Source organism: Macaca nemestrina, chromosome 15 (genome assembly GCF_043159975.1).
Source record: "Macaca nemestrina isolate mMacNem1 chromosome 15, mMacNem.hap1, whole genome shotgun sequence".
In the NCBI taxonomy this organism is placed as follows: Eukaryota; Metazoa; Chordata; class Mammalia; order Primates; family Cercopithecidae; genus Macaca; species Macaca nemestrina.
This window is the reverse complement of record NC_092139.1, coordinates 62,195,685-62,220,829: the sequence shown is the minus strand read 5'-3', so window position 1 is coordinate 62,220,829 and position 25,145 is coordinate 62,195,685. Positions and strand designations below refer to the sequence as shown.

At 42.0% G+C, this 25,145-nt stretch overlaps 1 long non-coding RNA gene and 1 pseudogene across 2 annotated transcripts; one reads left to right on the top strand and one right to left on the bottom strand.

Annotated features, from left to right (window-relative positions):
• Nucleotides 1–2,288: 2,288 nt before the first annotated feature.
• On the top strand, nt 2,289–15,378 carry LOC139358562 (uncharacterized). Of its 2 annotated transcripts, XR_011613708.1 has the most exons (4): nt 2,289–2,909; nt 13,020–13,262; nt 13,771–13,946; nt 15,297–15,370. It is a non-coding gene; the product is annotated as an uncharacterized lncRNA (long non-coding RNA). The 2 variants fall into 2 exon arrangements; XR_011613709.1 differs by lacking the exon at nt 13,771–13,946 and having other exon boundaries at nt 15,297–15,378.
• A 6,285-nt stretch (nt 15,379–21,663) lies between these two features.
• Nucleotides 21,664–24,885, bottom strand: LOC139358366 (uncharacterized; annotated as a pseudogene).
• Nucleotides 24,886–25,145: the final 260 nt, after the last annotated feature.

The window sequence follows — 25,145 nt, the reverse complement described above, 5'->3', positions numbered from 1 at the left end:
CACTTCATCACAATTATATAGAAATAATTAAATATGAAATTTTGTTTAGAGACATGTGCATTTAAACCATGAGATACCACTACTAATCTATTAGAATGGTTAAAATACACAACACCTATAGTCCCAAATGGCAATGAGGATGTGGAAGAATGAGATATATCACGTGTGACTGGTATGAACCCAAAATCATAACTGCACACTATGGAAAACTTTAAAACATCTTGATGTTTTATATAATGGAGGTAAATGTTAAGTTAAAATATGATCTAGCAGCCGTGTTCCAAAATATTTACAACACTGATTAAAAAACTCATGCTCACACTGATATCTTCAGATAAATTCCTGTATAAGTTTTATTAATTTGATTGTTTTCCACTCCTTGAATTTTGCTTACAGAATAAATATTATATGGAAAATTTCTCCAATAATTAGAGTGCATATGCATTTCTATTGTTCCTTTTCTTCAATGGCTTAACCTCACTTTCTAAGAAAGTCTTCAGTCAAATAATTCCTGTCATCTCAGCCCCAGCACAGCTGCCTCCTCCCTCAGGCTTTCTGACATTCTCAGGATGTGGGCTTTCACACTGTGTGACATGCACAGTAATACAAAGCTGTGTCCTTAGATCTCAGGCTGCTCAGCTCCGTGTAGGCTGCACTCATGGACATGTACCTGTTCATGACGAGTCTGCCCTGAAACTTTTGGGCATTGCCTGTGTTAGCATTGCTAGGGTTGATACATCCCATTTATTTAAGCCTTTGTCCAGCAGCCTGTCACACCCAGTGTATACCATAGCTGGTGATGGTGAACCAAGAAAAAATACAAGATAACTTCACTGAGGCCCTAGGCTTCCTCACATCAACCTCAGACAGCACCAGCTGCATCTAGGAGTGGGACCTGTGGAGAGGACAAAGGAATGGGTCAAATTCTTTTTGACTGAAAAGAGTCCCCTCCTCATCCCTGGGACTAGGTGGTCATTTACCTGTAATTGCTGACACCAAAAAAAGAAACCTCCAGGTCCAGTCTACGCTGAGGAACTGTGTTCTCAGTAGCTTTTCTAGAGAAGGAATGTGGTTGTTGGGTGATGCTCTCAGGGCACAGGAATATCCGAATTTACCTCAGTGGATCTCAGGTTATTTGCATATTCATGATACAGAGCATTTCATAGCTCAAGACCTGATCCAAGATAAGAAAGGGAGGATAAATGACACATCAGCCATGCAAGAGTGAGATGCTGATGGTCCACATCATAATCCTGCTTGATGAAAAGCATGTTCTGCTCCATTTCCAAGCTCCTTGTGAACAGAGGTACTTTTACTGAAACATAAGCCCCCACACAACAAGTTTTTCACTGTGAACCCACATTTGGTTAGCATGGAGGTCACCTTGATGATTTCTGGGACCGTCACTGTCAATGACACTGAACAGGTGCTTTGGACTCTTGCTGGCCTTAGGCACCAGCACAGTTCACTGGTGACTCCAAGAAACTGACTGCTGGGTGTCCCACATGAGTTTCCAGCAGGTCCCTCTGAGATCTGCTGGGAGCTCCTAAGACACTGTCTCCAGTACCGGCTTGGTGGCCTGGGATCCCAGGCTCTTCAATAGAAACACTTTTGGTTTACAGATTTGCCCCATGATGTGTGATTAGAGATGATTTTCTTATCTCAAGGACAATAGGAATAAGAAGATGAAACAATTGTTTGGATTTCTTCATGAACTAATCCTCCCAAAATAATTACCAAGTAATTTGTGTTTTGAATAAGTTTGGGTTTTCTTTCCTACTGCATTTATTAGAATTTTTTGAAGTATTTACGTACTTTCAGCTCATATCCATAGATCCTTATCTTTACATATTGATTTCTTACTCACTTGGTCTGTGCACCTACCACACTCTGAGATCCACCACTGCCCTGTCACTCACACAATGTAGGCAAAAGTACTTAACACTGAAATCTGAGTTCCTTATTCATAGAAATATGGTGTCTCCAACAATTCTGTACACATTGAATTAGTAAAATCATTCCCGTCTTTCATATTCTCATCATTAAGACATTTATAATCCTAGAAACCCACTTTAAAAAATAGTTATCATTCAATAGCAAAGACATGGAATGACAACTATTTTTTAAAGTGGGTTTCTAGTTATAAATATCTTTGTGAGGCTGGGGGAAGGAGAACTTAGGAAAAGTAGCTAATGCATGCCGAGCTTAATACCTTAGTTATTGGTTGATAGGTGCAGCAAACCGCCATGGCACACAAATACCTATGTAACAAACCTACACATCCTGCACATGTACCCTGGAAATTAAAATTAGAATTAAAATAAAAAAGTTCTCATTGCTTTAAGTTATCTGCATGGTTGCAATGTAATATGATATTTAAAGGCAAATCAGCAACTTGTCGAACAGTTTTTGTTTTATTTTGTTTTTGTTTGTTTGTTTGTTTTTCTGATAAAGGAAGACACAAACTCTGAGAGGAAACCTCCTGCCAAGCCTCCTGTGCACTTGATCCGGGGCTGGAACCTGTGCTGTGGGGCTCCTAAGTGCCCCCTCCAGCTCGGCCCTTGACTTGCAAGAAGTTTCCTGTTGGGGCTTACAAAGCATTTCCCCCCAGCATCTCTAGACCAGCATGAAGTGGCTGTGTTCTAGTTTAGAATGCTCCTTCAGTGACACCATATGCTTCTGACACCATCTCTTGAAACAATCGATTAGCCTTACTAAACCATTTGAACTCTGCAGGGAGACCCAAAACAAGGATTCTATGACACAGGAGGGAGCCTCTTCTCTAAAGCTCCAGATGCACTGAATCAGTGAATCCACAATGAATCCAAAAACTTTGCAGGAGTTTTTGGAGTGCTTTGTTTCTTCCTTGGGCTGCTGCAGTTGAATGTTGCATCTGAGAATACCTGCAGGTACAGCTAATTTCAGACTACAGTCAATCTCTGTCTACTATTCTAATAACACCAATTTTCCTTTCTTATTAGTGTCTAGACAAACACAAAGTACCTCCCACACTGACACTAGGCTCAGGTATCTGGCTTCTGTTCCCACAGATCTAAAGCAAACAGGATACACGTGGAGACTTACGAAGTGCATGCAAGTTGTTATTTTCATTTTCTCAGCTAGAAACTCAGCAAAGACCCCGTGCTAAAAGAAGGGGAGATTGATGAAAGAATTTGCAAGACCTTGGTCTTAAAAATAGTGATGCTAGAGGCTTCAGATTGCTCTACTGTCCTTGTCTAACTCTCTGCAATTGTCTTTCAGTTTCCCTGTGTTCTCCTCAGAGTCTGTGCATTGCCACACTTTTATCCTTTATCCAGAGCCATCATCCTGGTGAGAATGGATTGTGTGGGGGCAGATAAGCACTGACTATTCTTACAATGGAAACCTAGAGACTTGATCATCTTTATCTGGCCTGTGACCTTTACCAGGTGTCTTGAGGGGAAAAGCAGAGTATTGGCTTTTAGTCTGCTTTGTGGTTTCAGTGACCCTGGACTGTTCCTTTACATCTCACCACTATTGGCTATAACTTTAGTCATTTCTATAATAATGGAAAAATGAGGAAGGGATCTGGGGTGGGAGATATTTTTTCTTCCTTCACATAGGATAAGATTCTGGAAATGTTCTTCTCCTTAGGATCCTTTGGAGAAGGCTCCTGATATATTCCTGAGTAAATGATCCTCTTCAATTCTAACCCATTGAAAACGTATTTGAATTGTATCTTTTAAAATCTAGAAGTTTCTTGAAGGAAAGTCCAGCAGACTGAGGAGAGTAGGGCCCTCTGGAACTGTCATCTTTACCCTAGCTCATGTCTGTCTTTCAGACATCTATAGTGCTTACTATGTAAGTGGCCTCAACAGCTTGTGGCAAATTCTGTTCTGGTTAAGCAGGTGTCAACTGCCACTCTGGACCTGCCTGTCTCTTCAGGTTTTGGATAGGGTAATATTCCTTGCAATTTCAGTTATTTAATAGATTTCAAAAAGTATTGACATTCAGATTATACAGATATGTTTTGACTTTAAAATTAGGGTGATTAATTTAGTAATCTACATGTTGGAGCATAAACCAAAAGCACAATCAAAGGTCAGCTGTGATGTGTTACTGGAGGCAGAATTCTGACCTTATTACATATATGTGGCATGTCTGACATATGAACAGGCAAGAAAACAGAGAAAGGACATGGCACAATGCTTATAAAAAGTCTCAGCAATTTTAATTTTCTTCTGAGGAAGCTGAAATTGTGAAAGTGAAACAGTGTGGCTGGTCGTGTCTCCGATGATGTTGTGTTCTGGAAATTATCTCCAACCCTAGGCTGGATGCAGTAAGTGCACCCAGCCACCCAAACCTGAAGCAGGGACTCTTATTCCTTAAACACAAGACATTCCAATGAGAAATCTGTTCTCAGGTGAGTTGTAGAGCAGGAAGGAAGAGATGGAGGTTTCCTTGGCTTTCCAGAAGTGCTCAAACTTGAAGACCTAAGCCACCTCTGAGGGACAGATATCCACCTATGAGTACATCACTTCAGCTCTGTCTTCAGGAATCTTTGGCTGTGTGGGGGGATAAGAATGTAATTTATTTCTTTCTGCTCACCCAATATGCTTCAGAGAAAATGAAATTGAAGATTCAATAAATGTGTTTTTGCCATATTAAGGGAGAGAACATATATAATTCATGGCAATGCTAGTAATCACTCCATAGCTTGTAGAAGGAGCAAGTGCACAATTGAGAGAAGGAAGTGCCCTGCCCCAGGAAGCAGGTGCCCCAATCATCCCCTGGGAACTGCCCTTTAGATGCCATGCATCAGTGGAACCTGGGCTGGGGACTGGGATCTTGTAGATAGTGTGGAGAGCAGAGCATGACTCAATTCCTCCTCACCTGGGGACCTACGATGTAGGCCCCTCCCTCAGAGCTTTATACTAATAAGCTGTTAACATAAAATAGCAGCGGTACTACCTGTAACCTTTCAGTTAGGATCCAGGGCTCTTCAGGATTGTTATCACTTTGTTTTCCCTACCCCTAGAAAGCAGAAAAGTACCTGTGTGACCCTTCATCTCAGACCTCAGATGACCTCCTTGCAGAGGGCACACCTGCTTTGTTGCCATCACAAACATGGTAGTAGAACTGGAAAATATGTGTACCTTGTTATGGAATTTATCTGAATTATGTTACATTGGATGAAATTAGACTTAGTAAGTGACACTTAAAAATTTAGCTGAGGGCACATGTAAGCAAACTGTTGATGGTGTGTCTTCATTTCTCCTTGCCTATTATAGATAATGTGAGAGGAGAGAGGTACATTAAAAGGAAACTATTGACCAATGTGGAATCAGGTATTTTAAAAATAAAGGTTATTTAATGGAAACTCCATTAAATTAAGTAAATTAAGGAACTTTAAGACTTTTTTTTGTATTCTAGACACATGGCTAATATTGACTTAGATTTAAATGCAAAAAGAGGTAACACAGAAAATAAAAATTCTGCAGCAGATCCTTTTGCCAAATAGGCAGTTTTAAATATTTGTAATTTGACCTAAATGTTCAAAGAATAAGCCCCAGATCCAAATAAGAAATTATACCATTTCAATGTTTAATGACTGGTTGAAAGAAGCTTGAACTATTATTTTGATGAATTATAATTCAAAAATAAAACTGTGTCCAGTGGTCCAACTTTTCAAGGGGCTACTTGAGTAAGTAGTTTGTACCTCCCCTACCTGTGAGTCCTGGCACAATCTAGCATCATCTAAAATCTGGGAGGCTGCTAAGAACAGAGACAGAAGTTTGAATCCTATGAAGTTTTGACAGATCCAAAATTACTGTCTGGGCTGATTGGTGAGGGTGATCTCTATGAGCCTAGTTTTTGCAGAGTGTATGATGGCTTTTATTCTTTTATTATAATGAACTGATAACAACAAAGACAGTCAAGGAAAATGAAGAAGCAGGGGACATGGCCCAAACAGAAGAACAACATAAAGCTCCAGAAACTGACATCAATGAAAAGGAACCATCTGGATTACCTGGCAGAAAATTTAAAGTAAATGTTAGAAACCTATTCAATGAGCTAGTGGCAGTATCAAGAACAATGTGAGAATTTCAATAGAGATAAAGTATTTAGAAGATGACTAAACAAAAATATTGATGCTGAAGCATATAATAAGTCAGCCAAAAATTTTAACAGAAGATTTTAGACCAGACTAGATCAAGTAATAGAAAGAACAGTAAACTCAAAGAAAGGTCATTTGAAATAATAGAGACAAAGAAGAAAAATTTAAATGAAAGAAATAAGGCCGGGCGCGGTGGCTCAAGCCTGTAATCCCAGCACTTTGGGAGGCCGAGACGGGCGGATCACGAGGTCAGGAGATCGAGACCATCCTGGCTGACACGGTGAAACCCCGTCTCTACTAAAAAAAATACAAAAACTTAGCCGGGTGAGGTGGCGGGCGCCTGTAGTCCCAGCTACTCGGGAGGCTGAGGCAGGAGAATGGCGTAAACCCAGGAGGCGGAGCTTGCAGTGAGCTGAGATCCGGCCAGTGCACTCCAGCCTGGGCGACAGAGCGAGACTCCGTCTCAAAAAAAAAAAAAAAAAAAAAAAAGAAATAAAAAAGTTAAAGACTTATGAGTCAGGAAGCGCACTGAAAACTAAATTATGCATTTGATGAGTCATACAAATATAAAACAAAAGGGGTAGTGAAGGAAGGCCGAGTGCGTGGCTCACGTCTGTAATCCCAGCGCTTTGGGAGGCCAAGGCAGGCGGATCACGAGGTCAGGAGATCGAGAACATGTTGGCTAACACGGTGAAACCCAGTCTCTACTAAAAATACAAAAAATTACCCTGGCGTGGTGGCAGGCACCTGTAGTCCCAGCTACTCGGGAGGCTGAGGGAGGAGAATGGCGTGAACCCAGGAGGCGGAGCTTGCACTGAGCCGAGATCTCGCCACTGCACTCCAGCCTGGGCGACAGAGGGAGACTCCGTCTCAAAAAAAAAAAAAAAAAAGAGGGGGGCGTAATGAAGGAAAAAAGAGAGGAGGTGGGGGAGAGAGAGAGAGAGACAGAGAGAGAGAGATAGACTATTCAAAGATGTAATAGCAAAGAAACTTTCTAAATCTAGAGAAGCAAATATTCACCCACATCCAAGAAGTTCTATAAATTTTAAATAAGATAAACCAATGAGAAAAATCTGAGATAGATTGAAATCACATTTTTAAAAGGAAAGGTTTTCAAAAACAGAAAGAAGAGCAGATTTAGCAGATTTCAGATTTCTCAGCAGAAGTTCAGAGTGGAGAGGAATTATATTCGATGATGTATGGTTTAGTGACAAGATTATTTCTGAGAAATGTGTTCCTAGTCAGTGTAATCATTGTTCAAGCATCATAGGGTGAACTTGCACAAAACTACAAGGAATACCCTCCTACACATAGGCTATGTGGAATAGCATAGTGTTCCCAGACAACTAACCTGTACGGCATGTTACTGCACTGAACACTATAAGGAACTGAAACACCATGGTGAGTATCTGTCTATCTAAACACATCTGAACATGGAAAAAGTTTGTGAAAATATGGTATTACAATGTTATGTGGCCAAAAACATATATGTGGTCTATCATTGACTGAAACATTGTGACACATGACTGTATTCAAATTGCTGGGGTAAAAACTGAAATACAAACAAAAATCTGCCAATCAAGAAATTTTACCATGTAAATATTTTTGTAAAATAAATTGTAGATAAGACTTTTCCCAGAGAAGCAAAATCTAAAGGAGTTCTTCACTGCTGGGCCTGCCTTAAACACCAAAGGGTCTCAACTAGGTCTGCAGAGTAATGACCTAGCTGCATCAGCTCCATTTTTGCCTCTGTCATATGACAGTTTTGTGTGGATTTAACTTCTACTCTCTCAGGAGATTTTTCTCTTTCAACTTCTAACTATTCTCCTTTTGATTCTCAGTTTATTGAAAAGATTCATATTTAGCTTAGAACATTAAAAACTTTGGAACAAAATTTCCTTTTAAACCCACCAAATCTAATTAACTCTCTTCAGGGATGCCCTTTTTTGTTTTCCTATGCAATATGGCCCTTGTTTATACTTCAGTCCAGTCCTTATTTTAAAATGCATGAGGCATCCAACCATCACACACCCAGGCACATCTTGGAGGAACGTACCCTACCATCCATTTCTTCAGCCTTCATGTGCACAGTGGCCACTCTATCAGCTGTTGTATGTGCTTTAGGGCTTTCCATTTACAAGTGTGTTTCACTAGTCCCCCTTATTAAGTTCTTGGAGCTTAAAACGTGATGTGTTGGGGGCATTGACAGCCAAATTCCATTGTAAGCCTCTTCTGCCCTTGGCACTTGCAGAAGACTGGGAATACAGTAACAAAACTCCGACCCCGTGTAGCTCCTCATTTAGCAATAGATTCAGTGCAAATTTAGAAAGTCGAAGACGTAGAATAATGTCGGTGTGGTTTTCTGTGGACATACTAAGGAGAGAGCAGAAGATGGCCAGTGGTCAGTCTCCATCCAGCTGGTACTCTTTGTCCATTTGATATGTTCAAAAAAAGATAAAAGACAACTTTTGTGACAAAGCCCCAGGGCTTGTTTAAAAGACCTTGTCCAGAAAATGGCCAACAGGGACATGACAAGTTTTTATATCAGAGCTACTATTTTTGCCTAATTTATGTGGAAATCTGAGAGATACGCCCAGCCTCAGGGGGCTGATTCTCTCCATCCAGGGGACAGCGCTAATGGAGTTATGTGGTATTAGTCTTTTGGGGTCTTCATAAGAAGACAACACAGAGTGGGTGGCTTACACAACAAATATTGATTTTCTTACAATTCTGCAGTATGAATGTGGAAGATCAAGTAGCTGGCAGGGTTGGTTCTTGGTGCAGCCTCTTTCTGGGTGCCTAAGTGAGGATTTACATGTGGGTGGTGCCTTTGTATGGAGAGGTGAAAAGGGATGAGGGAGGCCCCAGTCTTTTAGGCTCACCCTGGGAGGAGGATGTTGACTGTGCCGTCTGATAATTCAGTTCTGCTCCTGGGACCTCCCCTCAGCAAGCCCAGAGTCCTCTTCTTCCAGGTAGGAAATGTGCTGGAGGAGCTGGCCTGGAAGGAGTGTGATCAGGGATCAAGGACAGATTTTGGAATAGGGTCAGTACTGTTCTATCCTTAAAGATTCATATAAAACCAACCAAACATACAGGTCACCTAAATTCTCACTTACCCCTTCAGACACATTGAAACAGCAGCTGAATGAAACAATCACAGTGAGTTCAGACAAACCTGGATCCATCTGATGTTTATTGTAGTTCAGAACATCCGTTATGGTTAGAGGGAAGTTCCGTATCCCAGGAAGAGGGTTACTTTTTAAAAGCACCTGAGAGCTGCCTTCTGTGACCTTTTGAAATTTGGAATTTTGTCTGAGATCTCAGGAGAAGGTAGTGGGACATATCTCCATGCTTATCAACGTGTGACCTTGAAGATGTGCCCTGACTTCTAAAGACTTCTCTGTGAAAATATGTAGATTAGGGTTTGCAGTGACAACTTCAGACAAAAACTCTATCTCATCACCAAGATTAGCTCAATGAGGAGCTTGTGGAAACCTTGAATATCAAGGAAATTTTGAACTCAGATGAAAAAAAGATGATTCCAAGTTGGCATTTTTGGATGAAAGATTAAACAAGAAATCTATCAAGCAAAGCATGAATTTTAAATGGGTGAAAACTGTATATTTTGATTCTCAATGCCTGCATCTGTGGAAAACTGAGACATTGAATTACTGAAGTATACCAATGTCTGGAACTTCATAAACAAGATGTAGAATATAAACATAAAAATAGTATGGGCTGGGCACTATGGCTCACATCTGTGATTCCAGTGCATTGGTAGGCAGTGGCAGGAGGATTGCTTGAGACCAGGAGTTTAAGACCAGTGAGATCCTGTTTCTACAAAAACAAAAACAATTTGAATTACTCTGGTGTGGTGGCATTCACCTGTAGTACCAGCTACTAGGGAGGATGAGGTGGGCAGATCACTTGAATCCAGGAGTTCAAGATTGCTGGTGAGCTATAATTGCACCACTGCACTCCAGCCTTGGCAACAGAGCAAGACCTGGTCTCTAAAAGACAATAATAAAATTAAATTTTAATTTTAAAGTAAAATTTATTAGCATGGAATATACAGGCTTTGAAATCAGACAAACCTGAATTTTAGAATCGACTTTGTGTTTTAAAGTATGTCACTCAGTGAAAATTATTTATAGTTCCTAACTCTTGATTTCCTGAATTGTAAAATAAGGACTAAAATATCTCATTCATTAATGCTTAGCACAATAACTGTAATACATTGATAATTTTTATAATTGTGTTGGAATATGATATAAATGGTGAATGGAGACAGAAGAATGCATAAATAGAGAGGAAAGGAAATCTGAACAAATTATTTTTAAATGGATTTGTTACAGATACAAACTCCATTTTCCAGGAGAAAAGATAATTTTTATAATTGCTACTCTCCATCATTTTTATAACCATTTATTCAGAATAATAGGTGTACAATCTCAACATTGACTCAAATGCAAACTCATTTACCTTGTTCAAGAATTATTAACTCAGCCAACTTTGGCCCATGACATATCTAATTATGCATGTTTAGTTAAAATATTTGAAAACTATAAATCAGTTTTTATTTTATATTAATTCTGTGAGATATGATTTGTATCAAGGTACTAGTGGGAAACTGCAACTGGAGGTCCATAGGTTAAAGAATCAGCTCTATAGAACATTGTAATGGGCTGAATGGTGGATTTTAGGAGCTTCTGATAATCCTGAAGGACACAATTCCCAAACACCATAATCTCAAATGTCAAAAATCTGAAAGATCACAAGTCCAAAAATATAATTCTGGGAAAAATAATTTTAAAATTATTTAAAAGATATTTGCATTTTAAAGGGGATTTGAGAAACATATAAAAACATGACAAAACACTTCATAGATCACTTTACACAATAAAGTAGTCAAAATAACATACATATTTTTGCAAGCATAAGCACTCAGGTATACCAATGACAGTCACATGGGTATGACTGTTATGAGCAGGTGAACTGTACTCACAAAGAAATAAGTCAAAAATTGAAAGGTATAAACACGTATCACTATAGTTGGTAATGTGTATACCCAGCTTTAGAGTTACAGTCATCTGAAATACCGTGACTAAAAACCCAAGTCTTCTGATCAGATGGAGCAAAAGTTGTGATGAATCACCACCACATATGCAGTTGTCTGAAGAGCCAAGATTTTGAGAAATTGTATCTTACACAAATGCAGATGTATGGACATATCTTTATTTATTGAGACAGTTCCAACATTTTTACATACATACACAAAGCTTGCAAACAAAGTCACATTGTGATAAAGCACTTTCATGAAGTCAAATTTGCAAAAAAAAAAATGCATAAAACAAATTAGAACTCTCTAAAAGTCCTTACATAATTTATATTTCCAGTATTGAAAATAATGCAAGATAAAATATGTAGCATAGCAAATTGTAAGATATATTTTGAAAATTTAAAATAGTGAGAAAAAGAAAAGGAAAAACTAAAAAGGAAATCTGACATATGAAATAGTGTATTACAGGGAAAAATTATGGGCAATTGCAGGGAGATAGTTCACTAAGGGATGGCTGGATTTCATGATCATTAAATATACATTGAAGTCTTGTATCACAATGAACAACTGCTTTTTTTCTTTTAGGACTTGGCCTTCCTCAGAGAATATTCATTTTCTACATGGTGCTGCTCTTTTCAAAATTCTTCTATGATTCCATATACACCAAAACAGGCATTCTCTATTAAATCTTCCTACCTTCAGTGTCATGCTTCTATGTTGTTTTGGGTATGTAGAAATCCATTCTACATGCGTTTATACATAGACCAATTTGGCAGAAATAATACTAGTGATCAAATAGTAACACCACTGTATAAGTGTCTTCTTATCCTACCATGCATATAATTATTTTTGAACCAGCCAGTAGCTTTGCTGGCTTCCTCAACAAATGTGGCTTTAATTTATTAAAAGTTCCTGAAATGTCATCTGCTGAAAGGAATGTCAATGCGGGCAAATGATGCATTTTTTAAACTGAAGTTTTTGTCATTGCTGTACATCATGGTCAATCAACTCGTCTGAATTTTCTGCCAAATGCTTTGGGCTCAATGGAAAAAACACACCTTACTGGTAATACTTTCACATTCTCTTTTAGCAGCCTTGGTCATTCCTAGTTCCAAATCTGTCATTATGGTTTGGGGATTCAATTGAAATCTATTTTCTTCTGTGTAAGGACAGTAACAAGGTAATAGCTCCGCCTAACATGATGCAACTGTCTTGCGACTGTGATTATCAGGATTTTAGACACCAGGAATTTTAAACTTTAGAGATTTTGATCTTTGGGATTTCAACATTTGGGAATATAGCCTGTAGGACTGTGTCTTTCAATATTATGATCAATCTCAGGCTCTGTGAACCACCTTTCTGCTTTGCCCTCTGCTCCCCGTTAAATTCTGCCAGAGGAAAAGAAAGATGTTCACTGAGGTCTGTTTCCTTTCGGTTTTCCGTTACTATAAGCATCATCTTAACAATGACTTCAGAAGCAGTTGTTGTTCCAGTAGCAGAATTTGAATTCAGTTAAATCTAGCTTGCAGTTAACTGCTTCAGTTCAATCAGAAGCAGTTGTTGTTCCAATAGCAGAATTTGAATTCAGTTAAATCTAGCTTGCATTCACTAAGGGGCATCAGCGCCAATTGTCTGTTTCCATCCCCTCAAGTTCATGGGTCCCACCCCCAGAGATACCCTCCTCCAAACTTCTAAATTGTGATAATTCCATTATTTGCCTTTGTTTCTCAACCCAGGAGCTGGTAGTTAATTCCTGCTGTTGTACCCTTCTATAATACTTTAATTCTCTCTGTTTATCTTTCAATTATTCGATGCCCTTTGGCAATGGTCTATATTAAATTCTTTCTGTTAAAATGATTGCAGTGGTTTCTGTTTCCTGCCTGGACCCTGACTGATACAGGTCCCAGGCTAGTTGGTTTCTGGTACTATTTCTCATCAATAAGACTGGGAGCTCCCAGAGCAGCTGCAAAGAAGCTCATTTCCATCACCAGGAAGCCAACAGCAATTACTGTGTCAGTACTACCAACAAATCTGGTCTCATGCATTCTTCCAACCAATGTGAATCCAAGTGAATAAAGCCTCCAGAAAAATTAACCTCTGAAAAAGGTAAATCTAAAAAGACATAAAATAGATTAGTGTTATCCTGGGGCTGGATGTGAGAACAGGTACTGACTGCAAATAGGTACAAGGAAGATTTTGGGAGTGGTAGAAATGTTCTAACACTGATTTCAATGATAGTTTTATAAATACGCTAAAAATAATTGAATCATTTTTTAAAGTGGGTGACTTTTGTGAAATAAATGATGCCTCCATAGAGGTATTTTTTAAAAAATCCACCTTTGAAATGTAACAAAGGACCCTGTGATCTGGGCCTATCATGGAGAGTGCAAGAGTGTCAGTTAAGTCAGGATTCTCATGCAAATCTGGACTTCTAATGTTTTCTCCAAATGTGATGCTACATACATACACCAACAGGACTGAAAGAACATGTTCATCACCACTAATTGTTAAAACACAAACACAGATTTTGTAACCTGAGGCCTCTTCACCTCTGAGATATTTATCTTCACTATCCAGTACATACATATTAATAAAATAGGACTTCTCTCTTTAGCATCTCAGCTAATCTCCAAGGCCAAAGACAGAGGAGGAAGAGGAGAGTTCACACTTAACTAAGCAACTACTATGGAAGAGGCATCATACTCTTGGCTTTATACCATCATTCAATCTCACTTTTATAATAGCCCTTTGTGATGGGCATTTCAACCCAAAATTCTACAGAGAAAAAAGGTGAAGCATTTAAAAGTAAAGTAACTTGCCCAATATCTTGTACTTAGTAAGTAGGATAGTTCGATTTAAAATTCAATTTTCTTACGGGAAATGGCATTTCCATTAAAACCTTGAAGTCTCTTCAGCGTGGCATTTCTAAGGGCCAAAAGAGAATTCAACAGGGCATCTTTGAATGAAAAAGGATAGCAGTCAAATCAATTTACGTAGCACATCAGTGTTTAATATCATATACATTATGAAGGTGGAATCTTTAAGAACTCTCAAAGGGTAGGCATTCTCCACATTGTATTTTACATAAGCAGATATTTTCCCCCTGATTACTTTAGGTTATTTTTTATTGAAATACTTGGCAACATTTTGCTTTCTGTTTTTTTAAAGCATTCTGTGCTGACAAGTGGTGAGCTCAGAAAATTCTGTCCATTTTTCCCAAACCTATGGAAGTAATATTGTGCATGATTACTTTGGTAGTCCCTATGATTATGACCACACATTTAAAGTTGATGTTCCACTACGATTACCCAAACCAAGACAATTAACTTAAAACACACATCTGAAGATCGAAATGTATCTTCTCAATTGAGAAAAACAACAAAAAGAAATAGTATGTAAATTTGTTAAATCAATCTTTAAGTTATTAAGGGAAATCATCGGAATTGTATTGTCTTTTGCATGGAAATAAACTTTGTCATTGTTTAGAATAGAAGGACAAAAGTAGCTAAAATAATTTATGTTGCAAGTCTAACCATGCTAACATTTCAAACAGAAATTTGAATACCTAGGTCCCCAATTCCAATATCTTACTCATAATGGGAATTGTTTAAACATTTGAACGAAGTAAGTGTCATTTGCCTTGTTGAGATAGATATTTCTAATATGATCGAAAACTGATGTTAAAATTAAATCCCTATCCTGAGGCAATAGTGTAGAGACCAAGTCTACTTGGTGCTTTGGTTCATATAAAGGTCATTGTGATAAAAATCTCAATGACATGCAATAAAAAAATTCACATTGTCTATGTTGGGTGAGGAAAGTAAAGGCACAACTGTAGTTGTGAAGCTTAACTGAGGTTGGCGAGGACTATTTCCACTGAAACAAACAGCTTTTTATATTAAAATACTGTTAATGGTTACCGTAGATAATTTGATTAAGAAATTGGGGAGGTAAATAAATTTTTTCTTTTCATATTATATTATTCTGTGCTTAAACTTTAATGAAAGTGCTGGAACTTTTATCATGGGTATGCATTTCTTTGTTAGTGGAAGAAGTAATTACTTAAAATTTATTTTAAAATAAGAAGCAAAAATGACTTCTAAAAAGTCACATAATTTTTAAAAATAATTTTTATTACAGAGAGGTAATCCAATGCCAGGACACACGTGCTCCCTGGGATAAAACTGAAATATCTACAAAAACAAAATAAGAAGAAGCCATTTTAATGCCTAGAGGAAGAAAATACAGAATATGTGGACTGTGTGTGACCTTTGAGTAAGCCAGTGATGCTCCAAGTACCCATTCACAATGAGATCAGGAACCTGTGATGGAATAGAAACTAATACACTACTTTCTTCTATGAGCAAGCCTTGCTACCAAAATAAATAAACAAATACATAAATCAGATGAATTGAAAAGCATGCTTAATGGCTAAATTAATTTACACCCTGATGCAAACTGGTTGCAAACAGTTGGCCCAGAGACCACACTATGGGTAGCACTGAAATCGGCATACACCAAAAATAAATGGAAGGAGGAAGGTTTACAGAGTGAGTCAGTCAGGGTTCAATGTAGGAAACAGAACTCACTGTAGACATTTAATGCAGAAAAAGATTTAAAACAGAGAATTTAGTGCAGACAGAAATGGTGGAAGGAAGAATAATGTGCAACAAGTCCAGAAGCCGCCACTTAGCCAATTTGAAGAACTTCCATCATAACTACAATCCAGAGATCAGAGAGTTAGAATTGCTGTCATGACCACCACTACCTTTTAACATTTATGGATCTAGTGACTAGACAGAGGAACACTGAGTCTGGTCAATTCAATGGCTTCTAAATCTTCATGAGCTTGCTTGCCAGCTGAAAATGACCTCCACCTCTGCCCTCCCTATATGCCCATATTTGTTTGGTACATCTCCTTAAAGGGTATTCATTGGGATCCACACCTTTGGGTTGAAATAAGTTCTGCTTTGTGTATGTTCATTCTGGAGTCCAGAATGAAAAAGTGGTGGCTGTTCATGGAATGTCCGAGTCGTGGTGATGAAGCCAAACACAAGCACATATAAGGCTCCTGCTCACATCATATCTTCTAGCATCTCAATGTCCAATGCAAGTCACAAGGCAAAGCCCATTTTCAAAGATCTACATTCTATCCCCAATAGAAAAGCACGGTAATACTACACAGCAAATGGTATCAATATACTGTCACAGGAAATGAAGAATTGGTACCAATATCCCAATCTTCAACAACTTTCAAAGTCTTTTTCAATGCTACAGTTTCATATTCTATAATTCTCTGATACATATTCATAACAATGTATGAACTCCCTCAATACCTAGTTATCCACTTTCTGTCCTCCATCAACTCCCCCAAAAGACCATAGACAACCAATCTCTACCAAACTTATCCATTTTTAGCCCCTTCAATCTCAAAGGAAGTGCTTTATGATAAATACCCTCAACAAACTAAGCATCAAAGAGAATGTACCTCAAAATAATAAGAACCATCTATGACAAAGCCACAGTTAACACAATACCGAATGGGCAAAAACTGGAAGCACTTCCCTTAAGAACAGGAACAAGATGAGGATTCTCTCTATATATACTTCTATTCCAGAGAGTACTGAAAGTTCTAGCCAAAGCAATCAGGCAAGAGAAAGAAATAAAAGGCTTCCAAATATGAAAAGTCACCGTCAAATTTCTCTCCTTGCTGGTAATATGGTTTTATAACTGGAAAACCCCATAGTTTCTTCCCAAAGACCCCCAGAACTCAAATGAATTCAGTAAAGTTTCAGGATACAAAGTCAATGTACAAAAATTAGTAGTATTTCTATATACCAATACCATTCAAGCTGCTCTAGAGCTCTGCATGAAAGAACCCTCTAATCTTCAGAACCATCCTGTGAGGCAGGTGCTACTGTTACTCTGTTTTCACAAGTAAAGAAACGAAGCACAGCAGATCCAAAGCCATGGTGTAGGATGTTGTGTAGAACGGCTCCCGGGACACTGGGAAAGTTCTTCTGCATCCCAGTATCTTCTTAACTGGTTCATTAATGTCTGATATCCCTGCATGAGAAAGCACAGCATAGACAGAAAGCTTAATATGTATATACACACACTGAGAGATAAGGCATTGATCTAACATCTCATTATAGGTATTAGAAATGCCATCTCAAGAGCAGGTTCTCATGGGGTGACAGGCAGGGTATTCTAGGGGAAGGAATAGCCCAAGAAAGGAAGCATTACAAAGGAAGAGAAGAAAGACAGTTGTAAATGAGGAGACACTGGTTTTCTTCCATTGCATATTTTCCCAAGGCTGGCCCCTTTTCTATCACATTCTTACCCAGTAACTCATACGTTCCCTAGAGCTCTTGCAAGCAAGAACTATTGAGAAAGTAGCCCATCTGAAAGTATATTTTCTGCTGTTTTCCTGCCTCTAGAACTGGCTGGTTTACTTTTGGTACTCCAGACACCTAGCTTCTTCTTGCCTTCTTCCAATGTGGTCTATTTAATCTCCTGTCATGTGGGAAGTTACGTTCAAAATCTCCATGATCCTCAGTCTATAGTAAGTTAGGCATGTAGTGACAAGCACATGCCACTGCAATATGTTGCTGCTGGTTGTTGATCAAGATAGGCTGGAGGAAAAACATTATTTTCAGGTGTGAAAAACCGTCACCTTTATCAGTAATTCTTCTTGCATTTTTCCCAAGACATTGTAGCCTATTTAAACTTGGGAGGTTAAGTTTTGTAGCATTCATTATGACTGAAAATTTAGTTCATACCATCATGACGCTCTCTTTATTAGGTGTTACCATTAAACAATATTAAAATAAACACAATGTGGCTGGTCTTTTGAAAGTTACATGGCATGTTTACTTCTTTGTCTGGTTTCTTAATTACACTTCTTCATCTTTCTGAATACCAGTGTCGCTGTCACCCACAATATTTGATGTTTTGAGTACGTGGTTTACATTTTGTTTTGCCCAATAATAGAATATGATGGGGACATATGGTGGCTCACACCTCTAATCCCATGAGGCTGAGGTGGGTGGATAACTTGAGGTCAGGAGTTCAAGATCAGCCTGGCCAACATGGTGAAACCCTGTCTCTACTGAAAATACAAAAATTAGCCGGGCATGGCGATGGACTTCTATAATCCTATCTACTCCGACAGCCGAGATTACACCAGCCTGGGCGATGGCCTGGGCAACAGACATACACATACAAAAAAAAAGAAACTCAGGTTGTACCCTTGTACCCACTAGTTGCAGAGTGATTTTATTTTTATGTATTTATTTTGAGACGGAGTCTCTCTCTGTCACCCAGGCTGGAGTAGAGCGGCAGGATCTCAGCTCACTGCAACCTCCACCTCCCAGGTTCAAGCGATTCTCCTGCTTCAGCCTCCTGAGTACCTGGGATTACAGGCACTCACCACCATGCCCAGCTAATTTTTTGTGTTTTTAGTAGAGATGGGGTTTCATCATGTTGGCCAGGCTCGTCTCAAATTCTTGACCTCAGGTGATCCACCCGCTTTGGCCTCCCAAAGTGCTGGGATTACTGGTGTGAGCCACCACACCTGGCAGTGATTTTATATTTAAATGTGTATTTTATAGGATGCCTCATTTTCTGGTCACAGGGTCACAATGAAGCAAGTAGTTTGTTGCCATTTTTCAATGGGAAAGCAGACATACACGAGGGCAAATGACTTCCCTTTGGTCATTCAGTCTGTAAGTGGGAATTGAGAGCGGGATCTTAGGTCCTCTGACCATCAGCCCTGTGTTCTGTCTTTCACTTAGCTTTCCATTTTCTTTAAGCCAAGTAATGGAAGTGATTTGAAAGCTGCATTCTCAGCCTATTGGAAAGTGATTCACCAGAGGTGTTTTTTCACCACTCTCAGTCTTTAATGTCACCTGACACCAAAGATCTCATGATGGGAAATACTGAATGTGGATTTGGCCAGTCTGCTGACACCATCCTGTCACGCATCCCAAAATTACCCAAGCTCAACCCTCTGATCGGAAGCATTTGGGTGGTGGAAGGTAGGGCCTTAGTGGATATCCCTACTACCCCCCATGCACTGAGGTATGGCTGGCCAGTGATCCTCATTGACATCTGGGGATTGTGTGTAGGATTATGAGCATCCGCTGTGAGTGCTGAGACCTGAGAAAATGCACCAAGTCAGGCAGAAGTGTGTTGCATCAGTGCCTTGACAACACAGTCTATTCTCACATGTTCAAGGCCTGAGCCACCACTGATCACCATCACGCTGATCCTAAGTGGCTGCGATTTCAGCAAGAGGGGAATGGCAGTCACCTATATGCTTCTTGACTGTATTCTGCTGGGCTTCCTAATAAAAGATGTTAATTCAGAGAGAAAGAGACAGGAGAGTGAGGTGGCACACAAACTGCTATCCCCAGACTTTGCCCAGATTTCAGAGTTAAGATCTTCTTTGAAGGCTCTGAAATCTGGGACAGTCCTTACCATGACTGAAACCTGGAGAGGAGATGTGGACAGAGGGTCATTTTTGTGTTGAGTCCGTAGGTGGCCCTCTTTTCTTCTGTGTAACAATGTGTGTTGTGCCTGGGCCCTTGTTAAGTCCTCTTTGTATTATCTCTGGCTGTCACTAGCATAGCATGTGCTCTCCTCCCACTTTCAGCCTGGAAGATCCAACTTCTGAGCCCTGAGTGACAAATCAGCTTTGTAATGGGAAGCTGACACCAGGCTGTCTTCAAGGGTTATGACTGGGCAGTTGCAGAGAGCCCTGGTCTCAGAGGGGTTGTGCACTTGGTTTACAATGCTCTGCTGTTGCATCTTGAAATTCTTAATTTTTGAACAAGGAGCCATGTATTTTCATGTTTCACTAGGCCCATAATCTATGAAGCTCTTGCTGCCAACATCATTGGCATTGTTGAGTATCAAAGTTCAGAAGAAACTTAAAGGCTACTGTCTGATTCGATCCTTGGAGCTTACAAAAAGGAATGTGGGGAGCAGTCACTGTGCGACTAGCCTGAGGTTACTCAGGAAGTTAGAGGCAGAGCTGCAGTCAGGGTAACCTCTCTTTACTGCTACCTGTGTGCTCTTTCTACTGCACCCTGACCATAAAATATCTCGCAACCCAGGAACAAGGGCTATCTCACAGGTGGGCACAGCAGCGTGATCACTCTCTCAGTCATCTGTACTCCTCCTTTGCTTTGACCAAAGAGACAGGAAGGAGCCTTTTGCCCTACATAAAATACTGCTCAAAGGCTAGGCAACAACAACAGATAAAAGAGAGTGTTGGCCTAAGACCAATGTTTCAACCATGATGTCAAAACAATATTTTGTTTCAACAAAGAAAAGCTGTGTCACAAGTAGATTCTTATTATTAATAATCAGACTGGGGTTCTTGCCAATGATTTGGTTTCATACCTACACTCGGACAACTGTGCACACTGAATATCACTGACCTTGTGAGAACATCATTCTCACTGAGATTATGTGCTTTCTTGTGTGAGAACTGTACATAATATTGTGTGTACCATTGGAAGGGTGTCCTGCCTGTGATGCTGTCTAAAAGGGGAAGAAGTGTGGTTAAGAACTGAGGATATATTAAATATTTACTCTATCAGATTTTTCAAGGTTTATGTTAAGCCAGACCAGAAGAAAGTCATCTATTTGGACTGTATCACTCGAACCTGTTAAGTTGAACTGTCTATACAGAATTAAAATTTCACAGTATGTCCCGATTACTTACCGAGAGCCCATCTGAGACACCAACAAGACTAGTAAAACATCTTTGTGCTTTGGGTCGCATTGCTATCAAAGACCTTGTACATTATGTCATTCAAGAATCTTTATGTTAAGATTCTTATGGAAAATCCTTTCCAAAGTTTAACCCTATGATAAGCTTTTTTTTTTTTTTTGAGATGGAGTCTCGCTCTGTTGCCCAGTCTAGAGTGCAGTGGCATGATCTCAGCTCACTACAACCTCCACCTCCCGGGTTCAAGCAATTCTCCCTGCCTCAGCCTCTGAGTAGCTGGGATCACAGGTGCCTGCCACTACATCTAGCTACATTTTTTTTTTCTTTTTTGTAATACATTTTTTAAAACACATTTTTTAGCCAGGCATGGTGGCTCACACTTGTAATCCCAGCACTTTGGGAGGCCAAGGCAGGCGGATCACCTGAGGGTGGGAGTTCAAGACCAGCTTTACCATCATGGAGAAACCCCAACTCTACTATAAATAAAAAATTAGCCAGGCATGGTGGCACATACCAGCAATCCCAGCTATTAGGGATTACATGCAGGTCCACTGCAGGGCCAGGGTTCAGACCAGGGCCAGAGCTGGGGCAGTGCCAGGGCCAGGACCAGGAAAGGGCAATGTCAAGACAAGGGCCATGGCAGGACCAGCAATGGGGCTAGGGCCAGGACAGGCCCAGGGCCAGGGCCAGAATAGCAGGGTCAGGGTAGGGCCAGGGCAAATTAGGGCCAAGACAGCATCAGGACCAGGGCTGGGCCAGGGTATGGCCTTAACTAGCAAAGGGCCAGGGCAAGGGCCAGGGTCCATGCCAGTGCCAGCGCCGGTCCAGCGCAGGGGCAGGGCCATGGCCAGGTCTAGGACAAGGCTGGGGCAGGGCCAAGGTCTGGGTCAGGGTCAGCACAGGACTAGGGCAGAGCCAGGGGAGGGACAGGGCCATGGTAGGGGTAGGGCGGGCACAGGCCAAGGCAGAACCAGGTTAAATCAGGGAGACCGAGGCAGGGGAACTGCTTGAACCTCAAAGGCAGATGTTGCAGTGAGCCAAGATCATGCCATTGCACTCTAGCCTGAACAACAAGAACTGTGTCTCAAAAAAAAAAAAAAAAAAAAAAAAACCCAAAAACGAAAAAAACTAAATCCAGAAAGATTAAAAAATCTAAATTTTAAAATCTAGAAAACATCAGACAAAAATTAAAAAGTATACTTCAAAAATCTTGGTACATGCCAGACAAAAGGCATGTGAATGTTTCCATTTATACGAAATGTCTAGTTGAGAGTAAGTAAATCCACAGAGACAAAAAATTACAATAGTGGTTGCCAAGGGCTGCGAGGGGAGAGGGACGGGGAGTGACTACTAACAGGTTTCTTTTTGGGAAGATGAAAATGTTCTGCACAGAATCAGTGGTGATTGATGATTGTACAGCTTTGTTAATCCAGGGCCTGGGCCAGGGAAAGGCCAGTGCAAGGGCAGGGCCAGGACAGGGCAGGGACAGGGTGACAGGGTAGCACAGGGCCAAGACAGAGCCAGGAGGGGGCCAGGGCAGGGCTGGGACAGGCCAGGTAGTGGTAGGGCAGGTCCAGGGCAGGGAGGGCAGGGCCAGGCCAAATGCCAAGGCCATGCCCAGAGCAGGGCCAAGGCAGAGGCAGGGCCATGGCATGGCAGGGCCAGGGTAGCACAAGGTCAAGGAAAGGCCAGGGAAAGTGGGAGCCTTGGCAGGGCCAGGGCCAAGGTAGTGCCAGGGCAGGGCCAGAAGCAGGGCAGGACCAGAGCCAGATGAGGACCAGGGCCAAGTCAGGGTCAGGGATATGGCAGGACCAGTGGCAGGGTAAGGACAATGGCAGGACCCGGGGCAGGGCCATGGGCATGGCTAAGTCAGGGCGCCGGAAAGGGCAGCGTTGGGCAGGGCAGGGCCAAGGTAGTGCAGTGACCAGTCAGGGCTGGGCCAGGGCAGGACCAGAACTGGGACAGGGCCAGGACTAGGACAGAACGGGGACAGGGTCACGGCCAAAGAAAAACCAGGGGCAGGGTCACAGCCAGCGACAAGTCAGGACCAAGGCCAGGGACCAAAGCACAGCAGAACCAGGGCCGGGGCAGGGACATGGCAGGGCCAGGCCCACGGCAGGGCCAGGGCCAGCAGAGGGTCAGGGAAGGGCAAGGATAGCACATGGCCAAGGCAGGCCAGGTTCAGTGTAGAGCAAGGAATGGGTCAGCGTATGGCAGGGCAGGGACAGGTAAGTCCAGGACCAGAGCCAGGTCTGGGACATGGACAGGGCAGGCCAGAAACACGGCAGGACCAGAAAGGGGCCAGGGCAAGGCCAGAGAAGGACCAGGGAAAAAACATGGCCAGGGAAGGTCCAGGGCAAGGGCAGGGCCAGGGCAGAACCAGAGCCAGGGCATGCCAAAGGCAAGGTCATGGCAGGGCAAGGCCAGGGTAGGGCAGGGTCAGGGTAGGGTGAGGGTAGGGCCAGGGCAGGACTAAGACAGCACAGGGCCAGGGCAGGACAAGGCCAGGGAACGGTAAGGCCAGGGTAGAAAAGGCCAGGGTGGAAAAGGCCAGGGTGGAAAAGGCCAGGGTGGAAAAGGCCAGGGTAGGGACAGGCCTGGATAAGAGGAGGCCAGGGTAGGGCCAGGGCCAACGCAGGGCAGGGGTACGGTAACACAGGGCATGGCCAAATACAGAGCAGGGCTATAGTAGTAGCAGTACTGGCAACAGGGCCAGGGCAAGGGCTGGACCAGAGCATGGTGGGGACAATACAGGACCAGGACAGAGAATGGCAAGGCAGGTCCAGGGCCATGTCATGGACATGGCAGGCCCAGGGTCAGGCCAGGGCAGGGCAAGGACAAGGCTGGGGAGAAGGCAGGGTCGGGGTCAAGGCAGTATCAGGGCTGAGCAGGACCAGTGCAGGGCCAGTGCAGGGTGAGGGCAAGGCCAGGACATGGAAGGGCAGAGCAGGACCAAGGAAGGGCCAGAAGAGGGCCAGGGCAGGGTCAGGGCCAGAACAAGGGTACAGGCAGGCCAGGAACACGGTAGGACCAGGGCTGGACCCAGGTTGGGACATGCAGGTCAGAGCATGTACAAGGCAGGGCCAGAGCCAGGCCATAGAGAGGAGAGGACCAGCACCAAAGCAGAGTCAGGGTAGTTCCAGGGCTGAGCAGGGTCAGGGCAGGTCGAGGGTTGAGGCAGAGCTAGGGCCAAGGCAGGGCCACGGCAACACCAGGACCGGGGGCAAGGCGATGGCCGGACTAGGCCATGGCAACACCTGGTCAACTCCAGGACAGGGCCAGAAGCAGGACAGGGCCAGGGCCAATGCTCAGGCCAGGGACAGGGCATGGCAGGAAGTGCCAGAGCAGGGCTGGGCCAACGTTGGGGCAGGGCAAATCAGCACCAGGACACCTCCAAGTCTAGCTCTGGCCCTGCCTTGGCCCTGGCCCATTCCTGGCCTGACCTTGCCCCCGGCCCTGCCCAAACCATGCCCTGTGTATTTGACCAGTGTTTTGTAACCAGAATGATACAAGAAACTTTAATAAGCTATTTTTGTGCATTTTTAGTAGAGATGGGGTTTCACAGTGTTGTCCAGGCTGGTCCCAATCTCCCAAGCTCAAGCCAACCGCCTGCCTTGGCCTCCCAAAGTGCTGGGAGTAATCTGGCCAAGTACTTAACCTCGTTAGGTCTGTTTCCTATGTTAGGAAAATAGGGATGCCATAAGTACCTAGCACAGAGAGTAATTGTGAGAATCGATGCCTCACAAATATACGTATTTATAAAATTATACTCATAGAACACTACCTGAAGCAAAGAAAGTATAAGTTAAAATTTAGTAATGATTTATTACAAATACTACTGCTATTACAAACAACATAATACAGATATTATTATTATACTATAGTTACCTTAAAAATATAAAACAAAATTTGTAAATAATAGCCTAATGTAATCTCACCTGCTCTGCCCTGGCACAGGCCTAGCGCTGGCTCTGCCCCTAGTCTTACCATATCCCTGGCCCTGACCCTTCCCTGGCCCTGCCGCTGCCCTGGCCCTTCCCATCTTTAGGCCTTACCAAGGCCCTACCCTGGTCCTGACCTTGCCCCGGCCTGATCCTGACGCTGTCCCTACCCTAGAGAAGTGGAAGGGCAGAGCCAGAGAAGGGCCGGGGCAAATAAGGGACAGGACACATCCAAATCCAAGAAAACACCAGGGCCATGACAGAGCCAGGACGAGTCCTTGGCAGGGCTAGGAAAGGGTAAAGACAGGG